This window comes from Perca fluviatilis, chromosome 2 (genome assembly GCF_010015445.1).
Source record: "Perca fluviatilis chromosome 2, GENO_Pfluv_1.0, whole genome shotgun sequence".
Classification (NCBI taxonomy): domain Eukaryota; kingdom Metazoa; phylum Chordata; class Actinopteri; order Perciformes; family Percidae; genus Perca; species Perca fluviatilis.
This window is the reverse complement of record NC_053113.1, coordinates 19,349,657-19,367,841: the sequence shown is the minus strand read 5'-3', so window position 1 is coordinate 19,367,841 and position 18,185 is coordinate 19,349,657. Positions and strand designations below refer to the sequence as shown.

The 18,185-nt window shown below is 40.0% G+C and overlaps 1 protein-coding gene across 1 annotated transcript in view; it reads right to left on the bottom strand.

The window, feature by feature from the left end:
- pik3cb (phosphatidylinositol-4,5-bisphosphate 3-kinase, catalytic subunit beta) overlaps positions 1-18,185 on the bottom strand; it is a 61,334-nt gene that overhangs the window by 36,549 nt on the left and 6,600 nt on the right. Inside the window, exon 2 of the mRNA XM_039819155.1 lies at positions 10,760-10,839. The gene's annotated coding sequence lies outside the window, so the exon portion shown is untranslated. The remainder of the gene's footprint in view (positions 1-10,759; positions 10,840-18,185) is intronic.

Here is an 18,185-nt window from a genome sequence, read left to right as displayed (position 1 = left end):
TTTGTGCTGAGCAAGTTCTTTACTGCATTAAAATGAAGATGGTTACAACTCACCTGCGATCAAGTCAAATTTGTCCAGTAATCCACTGTGACACTAATCATATCCAATCCATTTCCTACTTTGTTACATCATGGGCAAGAAGAGAAGATCACATATCATCATCAATCTCTTGTAACAACTGTGCAGCAACACATCAAAGTAGCTCTATCTGTGACATCACGATGAGTTACTCTGCCAGATAGATTGTGACAGTACAAGTCTGCATTGTGATCATATCGTGTTTGAATGACATTAGGGGGTCTAATCTGCACTCCTTGCCATCTATTCCTGCATCTGCATCAGGAGGCCAAGTCACTCAGTTGATGCAGCCATCATCTGCAGTGCTTTATTTTTTCAGATTTTATTTAAGTCATTATTATATTATATTATGTGACAAGACTTGAAGTTAATATTATACTGTGATTGAAGGCTTTTACAATTAAATAGCTAAAAGATGTGTTATTCATATCAATTCATGCACGATTCAGCTCATTTCTTCATAACACGTAGGCCTGGCCTACATAAAAGCAGTTATGTGTGCATGTGTTGACTGTATCCATTGTTGTGTTGGTCATACTGGAGAATTATTTATTGCCTTTGTATAGTGAATAATACAGAGGATAAGGTACATAAAGAAAAATTATTTCCCCATAACGTTCATCCCTAGTGTGGATGCTTGAGTTTATACAACTGCTTCATTGGCCTTGTGTCCTCAAATGACATATTCACAATGATACTACTGGCCGATGTGTGACGCCACAACAGTTGTCCTCCCAAATGCACAGTTGAGTTAGTATGTTATTCAACACATCAATTCAGTTATTAATAACTGGAAATGAGAACCAGGCAACATTTTTTGGTTTTAATCAGTTGGCTAGCAACAACTTTAACAGGAAGCATATTACGTACTAAACTTCCCATGTGAAAAAGATGATATCACAAGTTCCACTCAAAAGGCAGCATTGGTGTAAACCTGCCTGGAACACAATGACCACAATGAACTGTGCATGAGTGTGTGTGGTAATAACAACAGAGTCATGTCACAAAGTCATATTAGGTAATAGGGGTGGGGGAAAAAAAATCTGAAATTGTATGTATCGGGATTTATTTTTTCTAAATTTTTTAAAATCGATTATTTCCCCTAGAATCAATATTTTTTATTTTTACCAATGATTCAACTAAATATTTTCTAAATATTTATACGGTACTGCTGACAGCGAATACATCATATCTATTTCAGGCGAAACAGGCTGAAAGCAGAAAAAGCAGAAAATAAATGTTATGTACTTCTTTTCAAATTAAATTAATGTTAATTGACTTGTGTGATGTCTCATGACATATTGTCTCTAAAATAGAGGATGGATACCCAAACCGGTCGGTCACATCAGCGCGATAAGGCACTGAACATTTTAAATTTAAAAAAAAAGGCTTATTATGTAGGTGCGCGCCTGTGTTAACGTGCGATTGTTGCCCCGTGTGCGCTGATGCGCTCATCTGTTGACATGCCTTCCTACAGTTGCTTAATAAAAGCGGGCTTTCCACACAAACAAACGTACATCTGTCATTAAAAAAAAAAAAAAAAACGAGATTTTAACTGTATTGGGCTCAGAAATAAATATCTAAATGCCTGTTGGGCTCGGGCCGGGCTCGACAGAAAAATGCGGCCCGATCCGCACTCTACTCTAGAAGTATATTATGTAACTTTTGTTTTTGTTAAAGAACGAAAAGAAAATCCCAATACTCAATACTATCGAATCGCAATACTTCTAGAATCGCAATAAATGAAAAGCGCAATACAAGTCGAATCGGCACCCATGTATAGTGAAAGAATCGAATCGGGACGAAAGCATATCATCTCAGCCCTAATAGGCAACTTATATAAAACTAATGCTCCATGAGGATTATAATGTTCAGTTTTTGTTTTAGAGAGGTGCCGATTCACCTGTATGGTCATTTTGGAGGATTTAGTTGTGGTGGTGTTGCAATATATTGTGTTATATAATGACAGATGTTTCTATTAATTTGTCAACTCCATTTAAATCAATGAAGGTAAACTAATTAACAGAAATACCTCTCAGCTTAGTGTACATAAACTTTTTAAGTAAATCATGTTGATGCAAAAACCCTTTATCATGTTTTGTTTTCTGTACCCTGTTATTTCCGATATCATCATGCCTATATTACTGTTCATTTTCATTGTATTGTTGTATTTTCATTCTAACGCTAAACACCTTATGTTGCAATTTTTATTAATTGATCGATTAATGATTATAACAATTAATTCTGCTGTTTTCATTTACCGCACCAAGAAGTCATCTCATACTGTATGCATCACATTATACAATGTGGAGTTAAGTTTAAAACTGCCCCACATAGGGTTAAAGTAGAGCCTGCACACCAGAATGCCATTCATATTTTTAGTGAACATCAAATAGGCAAAGCCACTTGGCATCAGATTTTATCTTAAATAATGAAGTGAATAGACTTTTGATGAACGGATGTGCAAGCTCTTCAACTTTCTTTGAGCTGAATACATCTCACACTCTTGTTGATGAGCATACTGTATGTGCAAGGAAAGGAACGGCACATTTATTTGTATACACATTTCATACATAATGCATCAAGTGTCAACAGGCGATAAACTAGCAGATGCTGAACGACCACAGAGCAGTGAAATTATGCCTCAGTGTTGAAAGAGATCATATTGGGACAGTGGTGCAGGGCTTGAGAGTGCGACCAATTTGGTCGCAAATGCGACCAAAATTTGTAAGGGTGCGACTAAGATTTTTCCTAGGTCGCACCGGTGCACCTAACGTCCTCGCATCCGCTGCCTCTCCGCTAACGAAGCAATGTTGTTTATATGGATATGGTTTAATGTTGCGTTACATGACCCATTCCTTCGTGTTTGGATTTGGATCTCTCCTCCGCACAGCCCCGCCCCCATTCACTCACACACTGGCCGGCTCACCTGCAACATGGAGAGACACAGCGCCGCCGGTCCAAACTCCCGACATTTGTCTACAGTTTTAATTGTTATTAACACAGCTGTATATTGTTAAGTATGAGAGGGAAACCTGTATTGGTACCAGTGTTTCCGCTGGTAACTCTGTTACTGCGGCCGCCACGGCGAAAAACACATTATTAAACTAACTTCAGTTCGTTGAATAATAGCGTGACCGAGCATGCTGGTTCATAGTTCATAAAAATGCAGCACAGTGACGATACAGACATTTCATAGCCTACACAAGACTGGTGCAACGCCGCTAATGAGTCAGCCGTCACTCTCTGAGTAGCCTAGCATACGCTTCAGTCCATCGCACTCCCCCTGTCTTTCGTTTAGATTTGATGAGAAAATGTTTAAGGGGGGAGAGGGGGGGTGTAAGTACTCGGGCCTGGTGCCGTATGACTATTTTAGAAAAATAAATAAATTAAAAAGTCCACATGGGATTCGTTTTAATGCGCTGGATTTAACCATACTGTCTATGGATTTGACCAATCATCGAACTTCCACCAACCTTCTGCAGCGCATGTTCAAGGAAGACGGCGGCAGCGGTAAGACAGCGCTTGCTAGTCATTAGATGCTAGTCACAAAGCTTCGGTCCGTGCACTCTGTAATACGAGTACGTTACCGGCAACGTCCGCTACCGTTAAGACTGCGACTGTTCCTTTACTGACCGACCGACCCGCGTGATACAAACAATACGTTGGGTAGGCCGTTCATAGCGGATCATGATTTGTAAAAGCTATCTGAAGCCCAAACTGCCTTGATAAAGCTGTCTGTTTGGAATCAGCATGGCAGGTATTTAAACATAACGGCCTTGTCCCAGAGTTTAGACTTCTAGCTATATGAAAAGATAAACAATGCCACGTTTTTAATAATTGTAAATAAAGCAGCTAATATCAGCATGGACAAAATCATGAATGTACTAATTTGCTTTTTTGATGATGACCTGGCCAAAGTAGTAATTTTTTGTTTTCACAATGATTCATTTTAGGATTATGATATTATTGCAATATGTAAATCCACATTGACTCTTTATTTAATATATGGTTGGAAGAAGTACAAATGTATCCAAAACTTTTTAGTCTTTAAAAATTATGACTTTTATTATTGTGTAATGTCAGAAGGACTTTAACTGTTTTGCCAGTCAAATTAACTTTAATGAGTGCATATTGAAATATTACACTGTTGGTTGGCAAAAAATGCATCTCAAAATTCATCAGATTGATGCTTTAAAATATGGAAGATTTAAAATTTTCTTCCATGCCCCCCCCCCAGACCTCCCTAGAGGGGTAATATCCTTCTCACCTTTTTCACCCCTGACCCATTTTCATGCCTGTCATATAGGAAAGGGCTGCAGGTCGGAGTCAAACCTCTATATTTACCAACTGAGCTATCCGGGCGTCCTCTTTCTCTTTTAATCAGTCTGTTATTGTTGTTGAAAGCTTATGAAGGAGCTTTCTCAGGCTATTTATTTTAGATAACTTTCATTTACATGTGTTGCAGCTGTATATTTTCAAACTGGTAAAGAAAACCCTGTCTTTGCATTTTATTTTAATCACAATCTGTTTTAATAAAAGAGCTTGTGAAAAGTGGCTTTGACTTAAAACTGAACATTTAGCCCACTTTGTAAAAAAATACAGAGCTATATATCGTGTATCGGCATTCAGCGTTACGGGGATGCGAGGAAAAATTTGGGTGCACCTACATTTTGTGCTGGTGCACCTAAATAAAAAAAGTTAGGCGCACCAGTGCAACCAAGGCAAAAAGGTAGTGTGGAGCCCTGTGGTGTGTGTTTTTTACCTGAGGAATACAAAGTTATTAGCCTGACAAGCCAGACCCACATCAAGGTGTTGGGTCTGGGAACTCACCATTGGCGGAGCTCAATCTGAGGGGCGGGATAAACGGTTGTCTTTCAAATTCCCTCTGCACGCAATAGGATAGCACTACAACCAGGCAGAGCAACGAAGAAGGTAGCGAAGCTAGTTGATAGATTAAAGTTTTGCCGTATCCAGTCGGCAAAACTCCGGACACATCTTCCTTTTTTAAGAATGTTTTCAGTTTTTTGTTCTTTTCTCAAAGAAAAGCTTAACTCCAAGTCTTCCAGAAGACCGTTGTTCCCAGTAGCAGCAGCCATAAGCCTGCCCACCGACTCTATACACAATGTGATTGGCCTGACTAGAGTTTGATTTTTCCAGCTCGCAAGCCAACGGAGAGTGCCTAGACCCTCCTGGCTGCAAATTAACTTGCTGCCACTAGGGTGTGTCTAGATTTCTAGGCTACAAAGTTAGGTGAGGAGAGGGAGCAAAAGATAAGTAAATGGCTATATGAGATACCAATACTGTTGCATTAGGGACCATGGTAACATGCCTCAATTCTTATAAAGAATATCAACTAGCTTACATCAGAAAATTGCAGGAGTAGAAGTACAATGATTAGCATTAAGAAGTCATAATCATATATCGTTGATAATTTAGGAGTAATTTGATGTGATGTGGCTGTTAATTGCTATGCAGAATGTCTGCATAATAAAGATGGATTATGAGTTCATCTTATTAGCTTCTATCTCTGTGAGGACGGGGGTGAGAGTGGTGGGGGAGCACGTGTGCAAGTGTGATGTTCCACAGGGCCTGATTCACTTCACAGACCCAAGACAAGTGGGGAGAAGCACACAGGCTACACACAGAGACGGATATAAACAGCGCTAGCCTGCATCTCTCCATGACTCAACTGTCAGACGTTTCACACACATCCCTCAGAGATAAGAACGAAAGAGGGGACGGGAGATGATTGGTGAAGGAGTCTGTCATGGAGAAGGTGTGCTTGAAAGAGAAAACACCTTCAAGAAGGGAACACGGGAAGCAAATGAGAGACTGATAAGCTTAACACACAGGTAAAGTATAATTGTGAGGTCATGATCACGTCAGAAACTGAAGTGAAACAAGAACAACATTTGTAAATAGCTGGAGGGAAGATACAGAGGGTAAGAAAAACAGACAGAGACAGTTATTTGTGATAGATAACGAGAGATAAAGATAAGGGAAGGATGGAGATAGAGAAGCAAAGTGTGATACAATGTGTGACTGTAGTGCGTGGACCGAACTGGGCTGGGTGTCCACAATAGGCCTCTGTTTTTGGCAAGTGTGTGTTTGTATGTGTACGTGCGTGCCAGCGAGGAGAGCCCTGTGCCCTGCACAAACACTGCCCTTCTCTCTCTCTCTCTCTCTCTCTCTCTCTCTCTCTCTCTCACTCTCACTCTCACTCTCACTCTCACTCTCAGAGACTAATAAACACACTGAGCTCCAGCAAAAACACTGAGGCTGGAGGGGGCAACAGGGTCACATGGCACTGGAAGCAGAGTGCCCCCCCTACCATAAACAACCACACTCACATGATTTACTGTATTTTGCAGAGTGGGATCTGTAACTTTAGGCGGCTTACTCACTCCTTCAGTAACTTCCATAAACCCACACGGCCACAAGGATCAATGCCTCAGCACATGTAAATAAGCTGCTTTTATAGTCAAAGCGCTACTGATTAAAGCCAATACTACAGTAAATATACACCAGCCAAACAAAGCACCCAAACATAGCTGTTCTTACCATACCTTTACTGAAAAGCTAAGGGCTATACAAACTCTGATCACAACCGTATATCATTATTCAAAGCAAGCTCTGATAGACACAAACACACAGCAGGCACAAGGAAGCCTTACAGGAAAAAAAAAAAAAAACACACATATGCAAAGTTTCCCTTGCCAATCTGATTCTGTGAAACAGGAAATGAAGAAATTGAATGTCCAGGCACATCAACAAACAGACTACTAATGTATTTGCCTTGTCTGCTCTTGACAATGAATAAAACGCAGAGATCTTAACAAAAATAAATCCTACTCTTCTATAATACACTTGATGTCATCAAAACAGAAGACCTACTTTAAACTATATTATGGGCTACTTCCCTGTTTCTTCTCTTTAAAAATAACTATTTGAATGACTGGAGCATTGGCCGAGCTCCACCCTCCTATGCTTCAGCATCCAATGATCACAGAAGATGTGCAGACTGACTGGAGGTGGCCGGGATGGTTCGTCCTGTTTTGACGTTGAGTATCATCGTGTACTAACAGCTGCTCTGTGAGGGTGACATGAGGATTAGCCTTTGTTCCATTTGACACAACAGCTTTTTTTGAAAAGGACAGAGGAAGCCTTCCTCGGAAACTCTGACAAAGAGGAAACAATGAACAGCTATCATTAGGGAGTGAACATGTTGTGGACATGTTTTTCCTTTCTTGAGGTCAATATTTTTCCGTTCGAAGACACCATTCAACATCTTATGACTACATCTAATAGTCTTCACTTAACAGTTCAATCCCATATTGTCAAAAGATGTCTGACAACAATACAGAAAGTATTCTGGATTACAGCTGCAACTACAGATTATTTTCTTGATTAATCAATTGATCCACAAGATGTCAGAACATAGGAAGAAAATGCCCATCACAATTTCCCAAAGCGACATCTTCAAAGTGCATGTTTTGTCTGACAAACAGTCTGAAACCCAAATATATCATAGACGACTTAGAAAACATTCACATTTGAGATGCTGAGACAAGTGAATTCTTTGGCACGTTTACTCAAAATTATTTTAGAAATGAATCCTATCAAAATAGCTGTATTTCTTTTGATCAACCTGATTAGCCTACTGCAGAGGTTTTCAGTGACAGTGACCCCCCCCTCAGACAAAATCCAGACACCCCTCTTTAGAAAAACAAGTTCAGCCGAACAACAGAGCTGATTGAGAGGTTATTTAAGGTCACTGCCAGAAGCACAACTCACTTCAATGAGATTCTTCAAAACTGGGAATTGATTTATAGAAAATCCCAGCTTGTCACACACAGCCTCCACAGGACCACAGCTGCTGAAAATACCATGAAACAGTGCAAAGACTGGAAAGAAATGAACAAAAATAACACTGAGCTGTCGTGAATGTAGCGGGGATGGCTCCCACACACACTGCTGATCTTTCAGTCTTGGTCCCCCAGCATCTTGCCAAACCACCATTTATCTCCCTCATAAACAAAGGGCCACACATTGGCACTGAATGACACACACACACACACACACACACACACACACACACACACACACACACACACACACACACACACACACACACACACACACACACGACTGGAAATGGGAGACTTTTTTGGCTCTGCCTGTCATCTCGCTATATAGGAGGTGACTGGGTTGCTGGGGACACTTAGCTGCGGTAAATGACACGCTGATGTCCGCCTCTCTAGTTTATACGTCCATCCATCTGTCTTGTCTGCCTTTTCTGTTTGACTCTACACACACTGTCATGCCACAGCGTCCCTTTCTGTGTTTAACTAATAATAAGAGCCAATGGGATCCACAAGAATCACTGCCAAATATGCAAATACATCTTTTGTTACAGCAAACAGAAAACATAATGTAGCATGCAAGTAAGCGGTCTGTCTTTACTCTCCATTTATAATTAGTTTACTGTAGCAATATATGTTCCATTGTCAATCTGAAAACACAGACTTGTCTAATTATACACAACCTCTGTAATACATTGTCGTAGCAAGGCCAGTGCCATCAGGATAATGCCACCCAAACACACTCCTAAGAATGAGCCCAAGGGCAGGGCTTCCTAGGATTGTGTAAGTCAAAGGGTTTCAACACACTGCTTGATGTGAAAACTAAAAGCAAGAGAGAACACTCAAGAGGTCACTTCTAGGAAAAGAACCGTTAGCACAGACATTACTCATTTGTCTTATGAGAAGCTGTGTGATGATCTTGCAGTGCCAATAAAACTCAATCTGCTCCGTGGTGATAATACGGCAGTGTCGTTGGGAAGATCGCTGGAGACCTTGACATAGCATGAGTAATTGGATCAAGCCATTTTTCCACATTTGAGTAGGAGTGAGGGGGGGGGGGGTGGAACAAACAGAGAGTGCAGGTGGGAGGCCTCTGTACTGATTATTGGTGGTTATTGGCCACCGGCACAGATTGACAGCCGGAATTGTGTGCTTTATGCTGATAGATGTCAAAGCTGCACCTGCACTGCATATTTATAAAGCATTACATCTGCGAGGAAGTTAAGACAGGGTTTACTCTGCGAGTTCCTGCAGCTGGCACACATGCCAGCATGGAGAAGAACAGCAGGAAATTAAGCTGCAAATCAGAGTCCGATCTTTTTTAGCCTTTGCCTTGATATGTGTGCCTTAGGGCTAGGGCTGGGCGATATGGAGAAAATCAAATATCACGATATTTTTGACCAAATACCCCGATATCGATACTGCAAAGATATTGTAGTGTTGACTATTGGTGCTTTCACAAAATATTTACACAATGAGATTTTAGATCAGTAATGTGGATATAATGACTAAGTGGGTAAAGGCAAATAATAGAACAGTGACAACAGTCTGGTAAGTTCATAACTTTACTGTAATGCAGCCTTTAAAACCAGAAAAAGACAACACTTATGCCATATTATGATATTACGATATCCAAAATCTAAGACGATATCTAGTCTCATATCACGATATCGATATATTGCCCAGCTCTACTTAGGGCTGCAACTAACGATTATTTGCATCGTTGATTAAGCTGTTAAATATTTTCTAATAAGTGTCAGAAAATAATACAAATACGATCACAACTAACCAAAGACGCTTGTTTTATCCAACCAATAGTATAAAACTCATAAAAAAGGTATTCAGTTTACTGTCACAGAAGACAAAAAAAACAAAAGTTTTGCTTGAAAGACTACTTCAACAATTAACTGATTATCAAAATTGTTGCAGATTCATTTTCTGTCAATCGGCTAATGAATCAAATGACCAATTGTATCAGCTCTAGTATGCTTAGGAGGGCAATAAAGCATGTGGTGAGTGATGACAGAAAAAGAGAAGACAAACTGTAAAGAACAAACTATTCTGCACTTGATAAGCAGCAGACTCACACACTCCACTTGTGACAACCAGGGTAAGGGTAGGAGCGATAAATTGGGTCAGTAGTACTGAGAGTGCCACAGTTAAGTACTTTAATGGTTAATTTTACATTGCCATTCATCCAATCACCACATCTGCCCTAAAAAGAAAGGGCCCTGTTCTTCAGCTTACTGGTACCGCAATTATTTCCTGCACTAAGGACACCCTGTTACATGAACAGTCAAAAGTCTGGCTAAACATGGCACAATGCGCAATACTAAAAAATAAGGAAGCAACAAGATCCTGATGATAATTTTCATACAACACCAAGCTGTAGTGACACACGAGAAAAATAAAACCCAACAAAAGGACCTATTATATATGTTGTACAGAGTAGTTCAGTAGTTAGGAGGATCTAATACATGGAAAAAAATAATAGAGTGAGAGTGTACTGAGGTCGTCTGACATTAAAGTAAAGCATGCTGGCTGACTTCCACACATTCCCCGCCTGTCAGGACCGAGGCCTACTCTCCCAGATTCCAATCAAGTCAGCGCTCCATTCCTCCTTTCCCCAACACACACACACACACACACACACACACACACACACACACACACACACACACACACACACACACACACACACACACACACACACACACACACACACACACACACACACACACACACACACACACACAGTAAGTAAAGTAGGTTGAGATGATAACAAGATAGAGCATGCTCACACACACAGGTTTTACCTGCTGTTTCCTAAAGTCTCTTATTTCCTGTGATTTTGCTCCTTGCTGGGGGTGTCTGGATAGTGGCTGAGATACTGCATCTGATGGATAAGAGGAAAAAAGTAGTGACGGTTAGGGGAAGGGGGAAAACATCTAAATGTCTGACAGCCGTTTCTTAAGTGTGAGTGTTCATACTGCATGTACAAATAAGTTGAGACATATAAAGAACAAGTTTAACACAATAAGACAATAAATTCATGAGAATTGGTGAAAAGTGAATGATTTCACACAAAACAAGAGAGAGAGATGTACATGCACTGAACACACAAGTCCGCATCACCTGAGAAGACTCTCAGAAGCCCCAGCTGCTCCGTCATTTGAGATAATTTTTAAGACAACTGAAAGTACAGAATGCCCGCTCTGACCCTGTCCCTCCTTTCTTACCATCTATTCCCTCTGCCTCATTTAACTATGATACCTACTCATTTCCCTTCCACTCAAGGTCATTGTGGAGATCATTTTAGAAATCACTGAGAAAGCATATTGTCTTCACAAGAACATTCATCTGGCACGCATTTGTTTTTAATTTTGGAAAGACCGAAAACTAAAACAAGTCTGAAACAACAAGCAGATTTATCAGAGCAACATAATATGAACACAATGCGTGGAAAACAACCGTGTATGATTTACCGTTTCCATTTTAGTCATGTTTTTATGTTCTAACAAGCAAACAAACAAAAAGGATAGCATGTAAGAACCGCTGACATCGACATATTCACTGTAGCATGAAGTGTTTGAAAAGCCAAATAAAGACATGTTATCTTTCAGTGACAGTAAAAGCAATTCTGTCATGGTAAAAAGGACATATTAATCACACCTACAACAAAGTCTGAGTCATATCTACAAGGTGTTGAATCCTTTTATAAAAGTTTTTACAGATACAATCTGAATTGGCAAAAGGAATTTTCCTGCAACTTAAGTTGTAGTCAAGTGGAAGTCCTCTTCTACAAAATCTGGGAGCTAAACCATTATGAGCATCCAGCAGAACGTATTGTTAACATATCCACTTGTGTTTAACCAGAACAAAATATATCAGAACAATGACTATTTGTATGCTTTTCTTGTTTTAATATTTCGCTCATTACGTATAGAGGAAATAAGATCAAGGTTAAACTCATGAATCAAGTTTAAACTATCATCTTTGTTTCCCCCCTCAGTATAGTTCTAACAGCTAGATCAGAAATGAGTAGTCGATTCAGAAATGCAAAAGTAAATCACAGAGTCGTATGGACGATGAAACTACACCAAACACAACAACTACCAAAATCAAAGACAAGAAAATATGTAGTGGTGACCACGATCTGATCTAAAGAGTATGTAGGCAATACAAATGTTGCGTTTTTCCAAAAATGTTGCTTTTTTCCCTAGTTTGGGTTGTTTAAAAACGCAAAAAAATGATTATCCGATTAATCGATTGATAAAGTGCTAGATTAATCGATTACAAAAAGAATCGATAGCTGCAGCCCTAATTATTACAGACAGACAGACAGACAGACAGACAGATATATATATATATAAATAAATAACATGATAATTGTTTGGGGTACATTATTTGTAATTCTCTAATATCAAAAGGTAAAATGAAAATAAATAAAATTAAAATAAAGTCAGCTTACAGCTCTGCCACTTTCTTTTGTAAGTAATAGTGACTGACAGAATTAGTGAAAACTATTTGTTGTGGAGTCATGGTCACCTCATTCAAGTATAGGTTTGGTGCATCCAACTTCTAAAAAGTCTTCTCTAGTAAGCCTCAGAAAAAGGATATGACCTGTGTATGTGCAGACAAAGTGCCCAAGGCAGTCCATAGGCCTCTCCATCAGAACCATCTGCCTACAGTTCAAAGAGCTGCAACTATGGAAACCTAGATGTGACTAGAGCGATATGGTAAACAAATATACAGTGGGCAAAAACAGACAGTGACGCCATGCATGTTGATGACACGCAATGCACACACTTTGATTGTGGCCAGTATACTTCCTGTTTTTCCCCAGTGGCTGAGATGCTCTATCTTGTTTACCAGGGTGTGACACACCGAGGTCCACAAAAACAACTGTGGTGAGTTTGAGAATATGTGGGGATACCACAAAAATCACTTCATAGCCCTTTTTTCTTTTTGCGAAACCCAGAGTCTCACCGCTTTCTATGAATCTATCTTGAAACCTGTTGTAAGCGTATAAATATGACTATGCCTTGACCAAATTTTCCAAAAGGTTCCAGGAAGTGCCCGGTTTAACACAATGATAAAATCTCAGGCCAGAGACAGTCAATGTTTAACTCCCCGACTAGATTCAGCTCAAAGCATCACATGATCCACAGCAAGTGTGTATGTGTTTCAGTGATTTTAGGATAAATTGAGAGAGCAAGACAGAGGATTAACTATGGAGTGGTTCAGTGATGACGTTTCTGCTCGAGGGCCAACCCCAAAGCCACATAAACAACTGCACTCTAAAATCAATGGGTTTTTGGGCTGATGCTGAAAATAATCTGTGATTTAATAATAGATTGGAGAAAATGACCAGGACATCCCCCACGGATCTCTAAATGTTTGTTCCTGAAAAATTCTGGCCTGTTCTTTGTAAAAAAATATTATTATTGTGCAATAATATATGTAGTCATAATGTACTTTTTATTTTTTATTGCTACAAGTGACACATTTTTCAGTTTTAGTTAGCCACATTTTCAGTAGTAACATCTGCTGCACCACTGCACCTAGTTGGAAAGCAACTAAGGGTATTCACTAAATTTAGGTTATTTCTAAGTGGTAATAGTACTGGCAAAACAATTTTTAGCACATTGCATTGAGTAGTGGATAGTGACACTGGCTTTCAGTGCTATGCTTATCTATTGTGGTTTATTATGCAAAAGGAATTAGACTAGTGCACATACACTGCACTAACTGACCACACACAGCAAAAAAAAATAAAAAATAAGGTTTTCTCAGTGTCCCCCCAAATTCTTGACACACACAGACACACACACACACACACACACCACCTTCCTCCCCTCCACCCATCCTTTGGTACAGGAATGTGAGGAATGCACACTCCTAAAAAGTCTCTCTGTACTTCCCTTGCAATGGGCTTTCTTGTTCAAAGCTAGACAGACAGTGGTACTTTATTTAAGTCTTGTTTCTTCTTTTGTTTTTTTGACTTCTGATTTGTAAAACTGAAACAGAGATAAAACCATAAGTCAGTATGCAAACATATACAGAAGGTTGGCATTGCGCACATAACTGCGTTTACAAATACACAATTCCTGCCAAAAATATTAACCAAGTGCTGTACTGTAATGTTGCTTGAATAACACCGCTCAACTACTACGACAGCTACAATTTACGAAAGGCCATTAGCGCACAGAGCTAGCTACTGCCGCTGTAACGGCCAGCTAGAAAGCACTTTTTTTTTTTTTACCAAAAACAATGGAAACATTTCTAACATTAAATCCCTTTAAAAATGTACAGACAAAAAGTCTCCAAGGCACAAGTGTACATCAAATATATTCGGCAGAAGCATAAACCAGCACTTGTCTTGCCTGTCTGTGCTCAACTGAAGAATGTGCTTGACTGAATAATTAGTGCTGCTGCCTGACCAGTAGGTATGCAGCAGTAGATTTTTAACATTTTAACTTATTATGCTAATTTATTTAACTTAAATGACTTTAATGGCAACACACTCTCCCTCACCTTGTATGCCAATATACCCTCTATTTCTCATTGTATTGGTCATGTGGGTCAGTCACTGGGGGAGCATGCTTTCACTCCTTACCAGGCTCATAAATATCCTTCATTTTATTACACCCTTCAGGCCATGAAGGGCAGCTGAGAGCTCCTATTGTAAACAGGTGGTTTGTCGGGCCCTGAAGGGTTGCATTATGGACCAAATCACCTGAAGGCACCATTGTCTTCTTACTGCACCTAGCAATGACTTAACCCCAGGGTCTAAACCTGTATGATGAAATGGAATCAATTGATGACTATTTTGTCAAGTACAATATGTCAACAATCTGCGAAAAAAACAAAGACATATGTTCACTGTGTTTAATCTCAAGTATGTTTTATGTCTCTGGAAAATGTCAAGTAAGGACAATTTAGGTAAGCAATGAGCTCAAAACATGCAAAAGGAATGCAAGAGGAATGCACCAGTGCACACATTTCACGCACTCTCTTCTCGGATGACAAAGCAATAAAATATTAGCTGCTCGATTTCGAAAACCGATCAAAATCTAAATCAGGATCAGCGATTCCCCCAGTATTTTTTTCTCTCTTCACCTCCACCTACTTGCGCACGTCCAAATGAAAAAATTAGATAAGACACAGCATATCTTACCAGCTGATAGCACGCAGCTAAAGACACAGGTTACCATTAGCTTACCAGTAGCCTGCATCTGCTCTTTTCCAGACACCATGGCCACTGCCAGAGTTGGAGATGATGGAGAAACAACAGAACTGGAAAATCCTCCTGCTTGTCAAAGTCACTGGGGTGGCAGCGTTTTGCCTTCCTTTTGAGCGAGTTGTGTTAACAAACAACAAAGGTAAAGCATGTGGGCTCCGACGGGACTTCATGGTACGTTCACGTGCACCTTGTTGAACTAAAGTTAATTCAACTGCACTTCGTTCATTTTGAGAAAATCTAACTGTTGTTGTAAAGTAACACTTCTGTTCTGCCAACACTTCCGGCATCTCTCACGCATTAAAATCCGAAAGGTCGCAGTAAACTCACCATCCATGCAACCAGGGGACGCACCTTATTTTTTCCCTGATAATGCTACATTGCGAACAACAAATCTGTGTGATAGCATAGAAATAAACAAAAGAAACCTAAAAACCACAAAAGAACGTACATGCAGTTCATCCTGCTTGTCAACACACACACACACACACACACACACACACACACACACACACACACACACACACACACACACACACACACACACACACACACACACACACACACACACACACACACACACACACACACACACACACACACACACACACACACACACACACACACACACACACACACACACACACACACGGTCCCCAAGAGGTAACAAAAACGTGCGTTCACACACAAGAACGCTAGACCCGAGACGCTCTCTGTCTCCCACCTGCAGCTTCGGTCTGTACAGAGCACGTTTAACTAAAAGTTAAAAAGCTTGAGGAAGCATTGAGGAATTTTTGGCGACCCCCAAAAAGGGTTTAAGCCAGCACCATCTGATATAGTGGCATCAGTATTAAATTGAGACAGTTTCATAACCAGTTAAAAACTCCTCCAAGTGGCTGTAAAAGCATGTAAACATCCCCTTACTGCTTTATATTACATTATGTTCATATTTTTAATGTTCACCTGCCTCCTGAATTTTGTGTTTTCCTTCACATAAATAAATGTTTCCATGATGAATCTGTGCATTGGAATTTATCAGAGTGCAGGAAATTAAGTGTGTGACACTCCCAGACCCCACACTTAATGTGTCAAAGGCCCCTTGCATTGTTGAAGCAGCTTGTTCAACTCATCACTCTGGGAGGAATGCATCATAAACTGCATATTAATGTGTTTGTATTGTCAAGTTACCTAAGTGTTAAAGCTACATCATTATGATGAAACAGTGCATGAGGTTTGGGGTTATTTAAGTATGTAAATAGAGGACAGATTTAGACAGAGAGGACCATTCTTTTTTGTGTTAAATTCATCAGGATGTACCACAGTTAAAAAGTATTGTGCTCCTGGAAAGCAGTTTGTATTACATCAATTTTCCTCGCTTTTCGTTTGTGGTGTGACTGATACCTAATCTTTTCAGATGGATTTAACTATTGATAATGTAGAAACACAAAGATTTTAAAATTTGGAAAGGTCCACATTTATTATTAAATGGGCTTCAACTGTATCTATAGTATTCATTATTATTTATTCATACTGTATATCCGGAAGATGGTGAAAAAAGGACTGGGACCCAGACCCCGGGACCCACATCTGGGCATTTAAGCTTGTCTCGGGGACTCACTACGTTGGAAACACTGCAGCCCTATTATTTAATAACTTATTTAAATGACTGACTTAACTTTAATGGCAGCACACTCTCACTCTCCCTCACCTTGTCTGCCAATATGCCCTCTATTTCTCATTGCATTGGTCAGTTCTTACCAGTCTCATAAATGCCCTTAACTTGAATACAACCTTCAGGCCATTAAGGGAAGCTGAGAGCTCCTGTTGTAAACAGGTGGTTTGTCAGGCCCTGGAGGGTTGCATAATATCACCTGAAGGGCACTCCCTGTCCACATACTGTACCATTGTCTTCTTACTGCACCTAGCAATGACTTAACCCCAGGGTCTAAACATAGCCTTGACATATTAGAGGTGAACACAATAAAAGGGGTACCTGTATGATGAAAAGGAATCAATTGACTACTTTTGTCAAGCAGAATATGTCAACAATCTGCTAAAAAAAACAATAAGAAATATGTTCACTGTCTCTGGGAATTGTCAAGTAAAGACAATTTAGGTAAGCAATGAGCTCAAAACATGCAAAAGGAATTCAAGAGGAATGCACCAGTGCACACATTTCACACACTCCCCAAACCAAGTGTGATCTGAAGGGACATTACATTTGACCATGCGCTATCACTGCCTTACCGTAAAAAATAAATAAAAAAGAGCCGTCGGTCCTTTTCTAAAAACAATACACACCCACTTATTAGCACGGTGGGATGTTTAACCCTCCATCGCACAGAAACACATACACAGACAGGTTTTACGGTCATCAAAGTTAAGCTAGAGGTATGTGAAGTCTTCCAATCAATGCATCTCTGTGTGGTGTCTGGGTCTACCCATGGCCTTTACCCGCATCTTCCCCGTCTCCATTTTTTTAGCACTTGCCTCAATCTCTATTTTTGGGTGCTATTGTGAGGCTGCCCTTAGGTGGGTGGAGTGCGAGTGTGTCTGTGTCTGTGTGTGTATTCTCAAACATTCCCCTCGGACGCTGTAAATCAGTTACCTTCCGGCTTCCTGACTGAGCAAAGGTCTGTCTCAGCCTGGGGTATAGCACTGTTGATCACTCAGAAGGCTCACTCAGAAGACGAAGACACAGACACACGCACACACACACAGCTGTCACACTGACAGCACAGAGACACAATAATGTAGTTGGCTGATATCAGTCATATGTCACTGCAGGAGGAAGGGAAACAGACGTGAGAGAAAGGTTGAGAGAGATAAATTTATGAAAAGACGTGTGTATGACGCAATGATATTATGAGCATAGCTTAAGTTGGATGACACACCTTTGCAATTTACAAAAGTGATATGGTCATCGCAGGACACAACTACTTCTGTCTGTAGTTGGAGTATAATTATTTACAATTATTATTCAAAATGCTCTCTATACT